This window comes from Siphateles boraxobius, unplaced genomic scaffold, assembly GCF_051911475.1.
Source record: "Siphateles boraxobius isolate OS27281-9 unplaced genomic scaffold, OSU_SipBor_1 22, whole genome shotgun sequence".
Classification (NCBI taxonomy): Eukaryota; Metazoa; Chordata; class Actinopteri; order Cypriniformes; family Leuciscidae; genus Siphateles; species Siphateles boraxobius.
In genome coordinates, this window is record NW_027508833.1 from 423571 (window position 1) to 435188 (window position 11618).

The 11618-nt window shown below is 37.0% G+C and overlaps 1 protein-coding gene and 1 long non-coding RNA gene across 4 annotated transcripts in view; one reads left to right on the plus strand and one right to left on the minus strand.

Annotated features, from left to right (window-relative positions):
• Positions 1 to 1218, minus strand: part of ccdc9b (coiled-coil domain containing 9B) — a 38360-nt gene extending 37142 nt beyond the window's left edge. The window contains exon 1 of the mRNA XM_077238279.1: positions 1116 to 1218. The gene's annotated coding sequence lies outside the window, so the exon portion shown is untranslated. The remainder of the gene's footprint in view (positions 1 to 1115) is intronic.
• A 4475-nt stretch (positions 1219 to 5693) lies between these two features.
• LOC143746481 (uncharacterized) lies at positions 5694 to 6896 on the plus strand. Of its 3 annotated transcripts, none has more exons than XR_013206565.1 (4): positions 5694 to 5818; positions 6126 to 6258; positions 6470 to 6522; positions 6673 to 6896. It is a non-coding gene; the product is annotated as an uncharacterized LOC143746481 (long non-coding RNA). The 3 variants fall into 3 exon arrangements; XR_013206564.1 differs by having other exon boundaries at positions 5729 to 5818; positions 6119 to 6258; XR_013206566.1 differs by having other exon boundaries at positions 5783 to 5818; positions 6173 to 6258.
• The last annotated feature ends 4722 nt before the right edge of the window (positions 6897 to 11618 follow it).

The following is an 11618-nucleotide window of genomic DNA, read 5'->3' on the forward strand; positions in this document are numbered from 1 at the left end:
ACCGCGTATTGTGAAAAGCTTTTAATATTTAATTTAGGTGAACCACCACTTTAAAAAGTCTGAAATATTACCGAATCCCAGGAATGACCCAATTATGAATATATCCAAATAATATTCAATATTATCATGGTAAAGCAACAGTACTGTAAGTAGCAGGTAACGGTGGTGATCTGGTTTGTCCTGCTCAATATCTAAACCATATAGCTATATATATAGTTGATGGTTTAGATATTGAGCAGGACAAACCAGATCACCACCGTTACCTGCTACTTACAGTACTGTTGCTTTACCATGATAATATTGAATATTACTTGGATATATTCATAATTGGGTCATTCCTGGGATTCTGTAATATTTCAGACTCTAAACTGCATCAACTAACGTAAAGTTAGCAAACAGGAACATTCTCAGAAAGTTGTGACAAGGTCCTCAAAGTTAAGAACAAACGTTCTTCCAGTAACTTAAATAAAACGTTCATTCAAAGTAACCTGGTCTTTAATATTGTTCTCAAAACGTTAGCACAAAAACATTGTTTATACATCTTTCATGAAACGTTTTTCTGAAACATTTCATTTGGACGTTAGAATGTTTTTAATGTCCTACTTTCTACCAGATGGTTCAAATTGGTCCCACATTAAGTTACTTTGCAAAACGATTAAACATTCGCATAACCAAGAAAAAAAGTTTTTACATTTTTTTGTTGAAAAAACTAAACGTTTTGAAAGTTCAAAAACATTCCGAACGAACTTTTTCATAACGGTTATAAAACGTTTTTAGAACATATTATTGTTAGCTGGGTAGACTAGCAATCAATCAAACTAGAATAAAACAGCACTAAACCATCAACAATAATGTGTTTAAGACAAAAATAATGTTATGTAACTTATACCTCTGAAACATTACATTAACTAACTTAACGTTACATCTGAGATGGAGTTGTAAATCACAGATTTGACAACTCTATGTTTGTATTGTAACGTTAACGTCAAAAACGCGTTCAGCATTTTTATGTTGCATTTTTATAACACTTCAGACATTAAAAAAGAAAAATTATGATCAAATGAGGTAAAATAATCAGATAAACCAGTATTCAGGGTGGATGTGGAACCTCTTACCTGCCAACTAGGTATAAAACACAAGTTAATTTCATTATTAGCAGATTGAACTGAGGCCTGACTGAGTGACGTCACCGCGCGCTTCAGATCGGGCGCCACCTGCTGCTCAGTGACGAAAGTGCGGGACCACGTGATCTGAGCTACTACGCACTTTCATAGCTGTGCTCTTCATTTTATTTATGACAACTGTTGACTCATTTGAGTCTATTTTTATTTCTCTCAAGGAAGTTTAGCATTTGATCATTAAGTCTCTGGGCAGTAGACGTTCTTGGCAATATATATAGGCTACACATAGGCTATTAAACAGTGCAACGACAGAATAAACAGTGTCCAAAACCAGGAATTGGGTCAAAGTGCACATCTATAATAAAAGCAACATTGCATGAAACTATTACACGAGTGTTTTATCTACTGTATAGATGGTTTAGTTCAAGATATAGGTATTGAATGCTAGTGAAACTGAAAATATATTATATTCATAGGGTAAATATCAAATAAAAATCCCAAATCAGTCTGTTTCAGAGGGCACACCTGAAACACTGAGCGTAAACCACACCTGTTGCTCGAGGGGAAACAAAGTGTTTTACTACATGACCGCTCATCTCCACAACACTACGGCTGTGTATGCAGACCATTAAAAAGGAGATTCAGATGTCACTGTGGTTTCATGTTACACACTCAAATAGATACCTGCTCTTTGAGCATATTTATGTGTGTCTTCTCATAAACCAAAAAGCAAAGCACACATATCTCACCCCCAAACTACACATGTAAGATCAAAAAAGTGATACATTCAGCATTAAATACTACACTGTTTGTGTTACCTTAAGCTTTTCAAACCTCCCATTTTTCCACCCCGTTCTGCTTTATAAAACATGAGCAATGTGGAGAAAATGGCTAGATGCATTTATCTGAATATACTGGGTTTGCACATGTGACATTAAGGCTTGTTTAATAGGTTATATGTTTCTATTTTTTTGTGCTTGGAATTTTAATGCCATGTTTAACATTGTGTGGTGATTTTAAATGTTATAAACACAAAACATTATAACCAGTATTTATTTCCTTTTTTTAAAAATTCACATTTTAACCTCTTTTCATGCGTATCAAAACAATTTTGAAACAAAAAACAAAAAAATTAGACCGCAAGTATGCTACATTACGAGACTTTTGGAAACGCCAAGATCTTTTAAAAAATAAACCTGAAGTTCAGTATAGTAGCAGGTTTTATGTTGATCAGACACACCTCCATGTCGACCAATCAGATGAGAGTGAGGTGTTAAAGCAGTGACTCATGTCATTAATGTGAATAATACCGGTGCTTGTCCCAGACTATCAGCTTTCACTAGTCATAACAAGAATATGCTTTTAAATATGCTTGCGTTGTTTTTAAGGAATGTTTTTATAAAAGGATTAAAATCTGCACCTCAACTTTATTAACTTGATTATAACTGCAAGTTCATCTTTATATTTTTAAAACACCTCATCTAACTGATTTATGTCATTTCAAACATTAACAAACACTATAGTGGTACATCATTGTCACTAAAATATTTTGTGGTGTTTTCCTTTTAAAATTATGTCATCTCCTGGAGGTATCATGTACTATAGTCAGAAACTGACTTTTGTTAAATTTTGCTATTTAAAGGTATTTCTACAAAAGGCTAACATCTAAAAATGTAGGATTGGGCTCTTGGCAACCAACTGTCAATGTGCATGTGTGTGTCAATGTTCTGTGATGGTAAACATGACCAAACCTGTTCATTCTCTAAGGATTACAGTCAAGAACTCTCACCTTCTTGGCATGGAGTTGGTTAACCTAGTTAAAGCAAAAGCCTAAGTGGTGTGATATCAAGAACCTTGCATAAGTAGTTTTGATGAAGCGAATCTCATGAAACCTGTCAGGAACACATCACAATTTACCCCCAAAATCTAATGAAAAAATAATAAAATCATCCCCCTGTTTCACAGACATACATGTTTGATCTGAAAGCAACGTGCACTGACAGATCTTAAAATATGTCAGTGGCATTGTCTCACACAATGTTTTATAAGGCACGTTTATAAAAGATACTAAAATGGCCTACTTGAACTGAGGCCAATCTAAGCCCTGTCTGTGATACAAAGCATAAATGAAAAGGGGAAATTCATGAGAATTTAACACATTTTCTCCCATGGATCTGCTTGTTAACATGCTTTATTAAATCAATTATAGATGACGGGTGCACAATCCTCTATATATGCAACTCATTCATACACCTTTACAAACACAGAGCGGGTTAATCCAGATTCACAGAGCAAACACCCTAATGCTTTATGTTTCAAAAGAATATAAAACAAACATACACCATCAAGCAATACTTCAATTCTATTCTCAAGCTCAACATCTAGTGTCAGTTTACATGTGAACTTATGCAAACTTTAACATGAATCAATATCCTTAGGGAAACCTTCGTAAATTCTTAGTTCTGTCCAGGATAAATATGAGATAGATATTTTAAAAGATCTAATTTGTGAAACAAATTGGTAATCTAAATATTACACCATCTAAATGAACAGGTTTTATTTAAGTCAAATATATTATTTGATATTGCTGAATCAACCTTGTAAAGCCGCGCTGGATCAGGCCAATGAGGGTCTTCTGATCAGCGGGTGAAGGGCTCTGCGTGTTACAACTCTTTTAATTTAATTCAAGATTAAATGAAATACATTTTCTCATATGTATTAACTCATTTCATCTGACTCCATAAATGAAAAAAGGTTTTAATGAAATCCGTGCATCATTAAATGTGAGCGAATGTTTGACTATTCATTTTAACTCTAATGTAAATTATGTCAAAGTCAGTTAGAATAATCAAATGTAACAATTTATTGTCAGGTAAATGTATCATAACAATTTCATAATCAGTTCAAAGATAATCAATACAAAACTTCAAATGCTCTTGAATAAAGAGGAGAAATGTTAACCCGACGTTTAAGGCCTAGTCCACACGGACACGGGTATTTTTATAACCGGAGTTTTTCCTCCAGCGTTTAAAAAACAAATCCCATCCAGAAATGCTCGGTTTCAAAAAAATCTCCGTCTACATGAAAACGCAAAAACACGCTATCAAGCACTGTCGAGACGTACGCAGCGGCGCACAATCTGACGTCAAACACAGCGGATAACGTCGCAAGGCAAAAACCCCGGTTTTACTGTGTACACGACAACACTGCAAATCCTCACCCTGGCAGGGGTTTTCAAAAATGTTCGGTTTCAGTGACCTGATACTGCGATTCCATGTGGACGAACGGCCGGGCCGCGTAAAAAAAGTCACGGTTATAAAAATACCCGTGTCTGTGTGGACAAGGCCTAAGAAATACATGAACCTCACGGGCTGATCTGAGCTACAGAAAAGGCTCTGATTCTTTTGCTGCATTCCATTATATAGCCATAACCTCCTTCACATAACATGGTAATTTGCTTTCGGAAGTCACACCTTTTGTGAGTAGACGACCATTTGTCTGAAAGTCACACCCTCCTGTGTGCAAGATATTCCTAAACCTTTAAGAACTGTATTACCTTTTGGTTTACTTCTTTGGGAATGAGACATTTGTGCCAGTCGCACTGAGACATTTCAAATGATACCAAACATGTATAAAACTGTATGATAATTGTTCACATTCATTTCCACAGGTAATTTCTTTTGTTATTTTAGAGAATAGCCCTCTCTTCCAGTTTTTCCAGTCTTACAACCTACACTGTAAAAAAATATATGATCAGTAAGTTATGACCAATCAAAATAAGTTTCCTGACTTTAATTACCTCAAATGCAAATGAAGATCAGCTAACACTTTCAGTTGTTTTCTTTTGAATTTGAGTAAAGTCAGATCTATTTCTATGGTGCGTTACACAATAAAGATGGCTTCACAGTAACAGAAAAATAACGGAATCAATGATGCAAACCTCATCAAATATGAGGCTAATCCAAATTCTGCTGTATGCGGCTCTAACAAGTCAGTTCAGTGAAAAAGTTTGGTTATTGAATTATGAAAGATGATTACTTTGAATGAACGTGAACTTTTTCATTCACTCTCAGAAAAAAATTGTACCTTGTAACAGCTTGTTACTGGGCCAGTGCATTCAGAAAAAAAGGTACAAAAGCTGCAACTGCAATATCTTTCACACCTTAGTAACTAAAGAGTACATACCTTAAAGGAACATTAGTACTTAAAAGGAACGAACGTATATCTTATGAAAAGGTATCACCCCAGTGACAACAGACAACTTTGACCCTAATTAACCCCTAAATTCACAGTAGTACCTTAAGATTCATATTTCTACTCTAAAATGCACCTTTAGGGGTAAAAAAGGTATAAAGATGTCCTTTTAAGGGTAATGCTACAGTGACAAGCAGCTGTACCTATAAAGGTAATTTTTTGTACACATTTTCTGAGAGTTTGTAAAATGTTTCTCTGCATCGTCTCATGTAAACTCTACTGTAGTCACAGACAGTTGGGTTAGCATCTCACAAGATCTTTCTGACTTTTGTAGATTTTCTGGTTTGTGAAGTGGAAACGGAGGCTGTAATTATGATTCCTTCAACTGCCTATTTCTGTGGACTTGCCAAGATATTTTGGGCGTTTCTCCATTCAGATTGCATCAGTGTGGGACAATAACATTCCTCTCCCCATGAAAAGCAATAAAACATCACCATTTTACAGTAAGAGAACTTTTACATTTAAACGCACATGTTTATACATGTAGGGATCAGATGTCTTAACTTTGCAACTACAAGCCAACTGTTAGATTAGGGTGCGGGTTAGTAGAATAAGTTGATATGTACTTGCAAAGTTACTTATAGTGTCTAATGTCGAAATAAAGTGTGATGTTTAGTGCATCAGTCATGCACTCAAATACATGAAACATACTAATAGAGGAGATTTAAGACACATTTTTAGCATATCCAGAAAACACAGTTGATATTAAACATATAATTATCATTCAACTCTTTTTATGTGAGCGCGCAGACTCCAAACGCAGACTTGTTTATCCACTCTTGGGTGCGGATGAGCAGGTATCCGTGTCACCTGAGGGCGGACCTAAACGTATAAATACAGCAGGGAAACATTATTTCCACACTGAAAGAAGACAAGACAAGAGGTAAGACATTCTTCATTTATTCGCTGCAACAGGACTGAGAGATATTTGTCAAATGCATGATTAATGTGACTGTTTGATGAGAGAAACCAACACAGATTGAATAATTTATTGCATTTAGAAAATTCATTTGCTGATTATAACCTTGTGAAATAATACATATAATTCAAGCATGCAGTCAAAGGCAAATTCGCTTATGACTTTTTTTTTATAGTTCAACTTTACTGCCAAATTGCAAATCAGAAAATCTCAACATGTGTGATAAACGTAAGTGATATTTTATCTAAATATATTGACATCTTTCTGTTTGTGGCATCGACAGACATTGTATTAAATGTTTAAGATGTTTTACATTTACACTTTTCAAATTGTTTTCATTAAATGCCCTTATTTTTGTTTTCCTAATGTCTACTACAGCACCAAAGAAGGTGAGATATTTATATTTTTAAATGTGCATAGCAATTCATTCATTAAATAAAAGGTTAATTTTAAAGAATGATACACTGATCATACTGTATATTAACAGGATTGCGGAGAAGCGGATTCCCACTGTGAGGTATGAAGACAATAACTTCAAACACTTAGCCAAACAGTTAAAGAACTTTTCCATTTTATGCTAATCATATTGTCATATTTCCTGTCTCATTGGGCTCAGAGGAAGGTGGAAAGGTAAAAAATAAATAAAAATGTAATGGTGAAAAACATATGATGCAACTTTAACATATCCAATGACACATCTGTTTTACTGCTATGTCTTCTAGGGAAAGCATGGAAAGGGCCATGAGAAAGGGAAGTCAGGAGGTGAACATGGGAAAGGAGGTGAACATGGGAAAGGAGGTGAACATGGGAAAGGAGGTGAACATGGGAAAGGAGGTGAACATGGGAAAGGAGGTGAACATGGGAAAAAAGGTGAACAAAAAGGAAAAAAGTGAGACTAAAACTTCAAAGCCTGAAACTACATGATGGTCCATGCAACAAACTGGGTTTCAGTTCAACTTTGCATTCAAATAATTAAATTAAAACATCCCTGAACAAATTGTCTTTGTTTTTAATCATTGAGCATGAGTGTTTTTAATGGACTGTGGAAATTGTATCTGTTTTGTAAGCAATAAACACATCAGAATCTAAACTCAGAGATTGACATTCATTGTGAAACTGTGCTGTGCAAGAAACAAAATGCCTGAGATGTTGCATAAGTGACACACAAACAGATTAATGGCACAAAAGGTCACTCGCTACCCACCTTTTAGGAAGAGAACCTAAAACTCCAATAACAAAACAGTGCAAGACCAATTTTTCAGCAGCATTGTTTAAGTACTAAGCCAACCAGGTCAATGAATCCCAAACTTTTATTTGAAGATTAAAAAATAATTATATGAAAATTGAACAAAACACAATAGGCTGGACTTAATAGCTTTGATGGAAATAACTATCCCACAAAGAATTGCAAATGAAAAAAAGTTGAGTAGTCACAAAATATGAGAGAATGCATTATGGTGACATGGCATTCCCTGAAGACCTCTTGGTGCAATTTGCTCACTGAAGTTTCTTAAGAGCACCATGGGTAAAGCAGTTTTTCCACCAGTTATTATGTTAAACATTAATAAAAATAAACTGTGGGAACTTAAGTTCTTCCATTACTTTAACTCAAACAAGTTAAACAATTTTAACTTAAGTTATGAGATTCTACTTACAGTAATTCAAATCAGTTTAAAGGGGTCATGAAATGAAAAATCCAATTTTCCTTGAGGTTTTGACATAAGAGGTCATCAATTTATAAAAATATCCTGAGAGTTTCGAAACTGAAAATGTCCTTGTTAGTCCAAAATCAACTTTTATTGTGACCAGGCCCAGTGCACGACTCGTCCTGGTGTGTGTCTCTTTATGATGTAATAAGGTAGTGAAAGACCGCCTCTGCAGAAGATGAGCTTAGGCCCCGCCCACTGGCATTAGTGAGATGAGGAAGACAGAAGAGCACAGGATCACTCACTGGACTAAAAACAACATTACCTTCCAAATGATCCTAATGCTAGGAATGTGGTTGTTTATTTTCAACAATGTGAATGTCTGAGTTGAAAATAATTCGTATTCGATACATTTCACTGGATTCTTTGATAAATATGTCTGCAAACTGGGCGCAGGCTTTGACGATATGGACTCGACAGAATTGCCACAACATTATGCCGGGTAAAATTAACCCAAAATGTGTTTTATCCTATAGAGTTGTTTTTAACCCAGTTTACTTAGAGGCACCTTTCAAGGCAGTAATTTACTACCTTGCTTTATATTGTACGAAGCATCCAAAAACTCGAATCATTAAAAGCTATTCTCAACGGACACATTATCTGAACTTTGATGGAAAATTGACTCCAGCTTGCATATGACAGAGGAATTACATATAGGTCCTGCACAACTAAAGCCCTACCACCAAAAGAACTCAACTTCAAGTTTGGAACCAACAAGTCTGCATTAGATGATCGAGGAACACAGTGTGTATATATGAAGAGCTGCAAGATAATGAGGTGCCAAATTATGGAGCACTTTATAGGTAAGGAGTAAAATTGTAATGTACACAGTAACAAACCAGCTTGGTTTTACAAGTTTGACTTGAGGCAGAAACTGAACTTAAGTTGTAATATACATGGACTTATTCCCATGGAGAAAAATGGTTTAAACCTCCAGAACCCAACTGCTGCACTCTATATTGGAGCTGTAGAGGTAGTGACAATCCGTTTCCAAACATTAACTGTATGAACCACCGAGTCAAAAGCAGTTAAACTAGACAAGACAAAGTGACAAGTCAGAAACAAGACTGATTCCTCAATTTTATTGATAACTAGTCTTTTGCCCTTGAACCATTAAGGGACCAAGTGAGGCCTTACCATGACATACAAGTCACAAAACCAAACCAGATGGGAGGAGTCAAATTAATTAATGATATTTGTAGTACATACAGAAGGACTGTTGCCCTCCTGGTACAAACGCCTCCAGCTGGAAATGGATCTTGTCAACCTGGGACCGAGGCATGAAGCGGGAGCTGGAAGCTGTAGTTTTGGCATCCACAAAGCACCTGACGACAAAACAATCACAAAGAGTAACTCATGAAAGTCAACTATAGAGCATCAAGCTCAAACAGAGACACCTTACCCATTACATAGTTTAAGTAGCTTTTTGTAACCACTGTGTCACAGTCAAACCACATCAAGGGCCGTGACCTTACCCATGATTCCCAGTTAAGGAATATCTCGGAAGAGAATTCACATCAGGTACTTGAATGGCCACACAGCCATCCACAAACACACAGAGGCACATAATTGTGCTGCTTCACAGATCCCTCGATGTTAAAGGTGCTCTAAGCAATGTCACGCGTTTTTTAGGCCAAAACGTTTTTGATCACATACAGCAAACATCTCCTCACTATCCGCTAGCTGCTGTACTCTGAACACACTGTAAAAAAACATTGTCTCTGTAGACACCCCAGGCTCCAAAAACGGCAACAAAAACAAACTGGGCTAACCCGCACTACGAAACATAACAAACTGTTCCAACCAATAACCGACAAGAAGGATTTGGGGAGTTAGTGCGCGGATGAGGAGGAGGGAGGGTCTAGCTAGCCTCCATTTTTTTTTGACAATACTTTGAACGTCAACAAGAAGTGACGTCACCCAACATCACTTATAGCATCTTTAATAACACCGTGGAAATGGGAGTATGACGGCCTCTGCTAGGACCAATCACACACACACACACACACACACACACACACACACACACACACACACACACACACACACACACACACACACACACACACACACACACACACACACACACACACACACACACACACACACACACACACAATAGCAAGGGTAAAGGTTTATTTTATTGAAATAAAAAATCCTGTAACATCAGCAAGACTTCTTGACCAGCCTCGGTTGAGGCAAAAGGGAACCATGTTGGCCACAAGGCATCACTGCTTACATTTTGGAGTCTGCGGTTCATGAAAGTACCCAGTAAATGGGCTCCCAGTTGCACAAGAAAGTGTAGAAAGTCACAGAGATACTTACCTTTGAAAATGGCATTGAACACCAGCAATTGCACCATCAGCCTGGCCAAGCGGAGTACCTGCAAACTCTTCTGGGGTGTAGGTAAGAGAGAGAAGGTGTAGACAAGCTCATCCTCATTTATATGTAAAAAGATTGTAGTTACCAAGAGGGTCATCCAATAGACTTAACATACACCAAGATTGTGCACTCATATAGCTATGATTTGGAAAAGGTGCACTGTGCAATATGGTGGAATTCCTCAAAAGCAAAATCACCAATTTGTAAAATCCTTCACATCACAACAGCTGCCCTCAGAAGCTCTGGTGTTAACAGAGATAGTCAATGTTTTGGACACATGAACTTAGGATTGAACATGCACATTGGCTGTTCCAGGGTAAAAACTAGCTTTAACACTTAAGGCAAAATATTGTCAAGGGCTGCCTCAACTGGAAGTTCACCTCTGACTCGCTCTGCACCTCGGGAACGACAGGATACCTCCAATCCAAAGGCTTTACTGGACCCTGCAACAACTGTTTCTCCTGAAGGCCAAAAGGCTCCTGTGCAAGGCTTTTAGATTCAGGACCCAAAGGATTCTGAAACTGAGAAGCCACTTGAAAAGGGTTGCAGAGCCCTAGAGAAGAAAGGGCAGGTCTTCTGGAAGCTGGATCTGATTTTGGCCCCATGCTTCTTGGACTATGACTGTACCACAAACTTACCAAGGCATCAGCCAGATAAAATGCAACCACCACCACCACCATTTTTATGGTTCCTTTCACACATTCTGTTGACTATATGTAACGTTGCACCAACATGTCAACTTACTCTCATTAGAGTGTTAGTACAGTATTAGAAGACTGGTAGGGTTAGAATAAGTTGACGTACTTGCAAAATTACTATTCAGTATTAGTCAGTAAAATGTCTGTTGGGGACATTCACAATAAAGAGTTTGTCTGCTTATTGTCTGCTAACTCTTTATTGTGATGGTTCCCAACAGACATTCTGTTGACTATAAGAAACATTGCAGGTACATGTCAAGTTATTCCAACCATACCAGTGTACTAATACACTACGTACACTCTAATGCGAGTTAGATGACATGTAGTTGCAATGTCACTTAGTCAACAGAATGTTCAAAAGGGACCATCAAAATAAAGTGTTAAAAATGTTTTCCTCGACATCTCGCAATTTCGGGGCATGCAGGTTTCCAAACACAATGCACGATTGACACGCATAGCCTTGAATACCACTCTGAAGCGGTATTCGAGATGGTGTGGGTTTAGTCTACATTAAGGCCATACATTTAGTGTATTATTT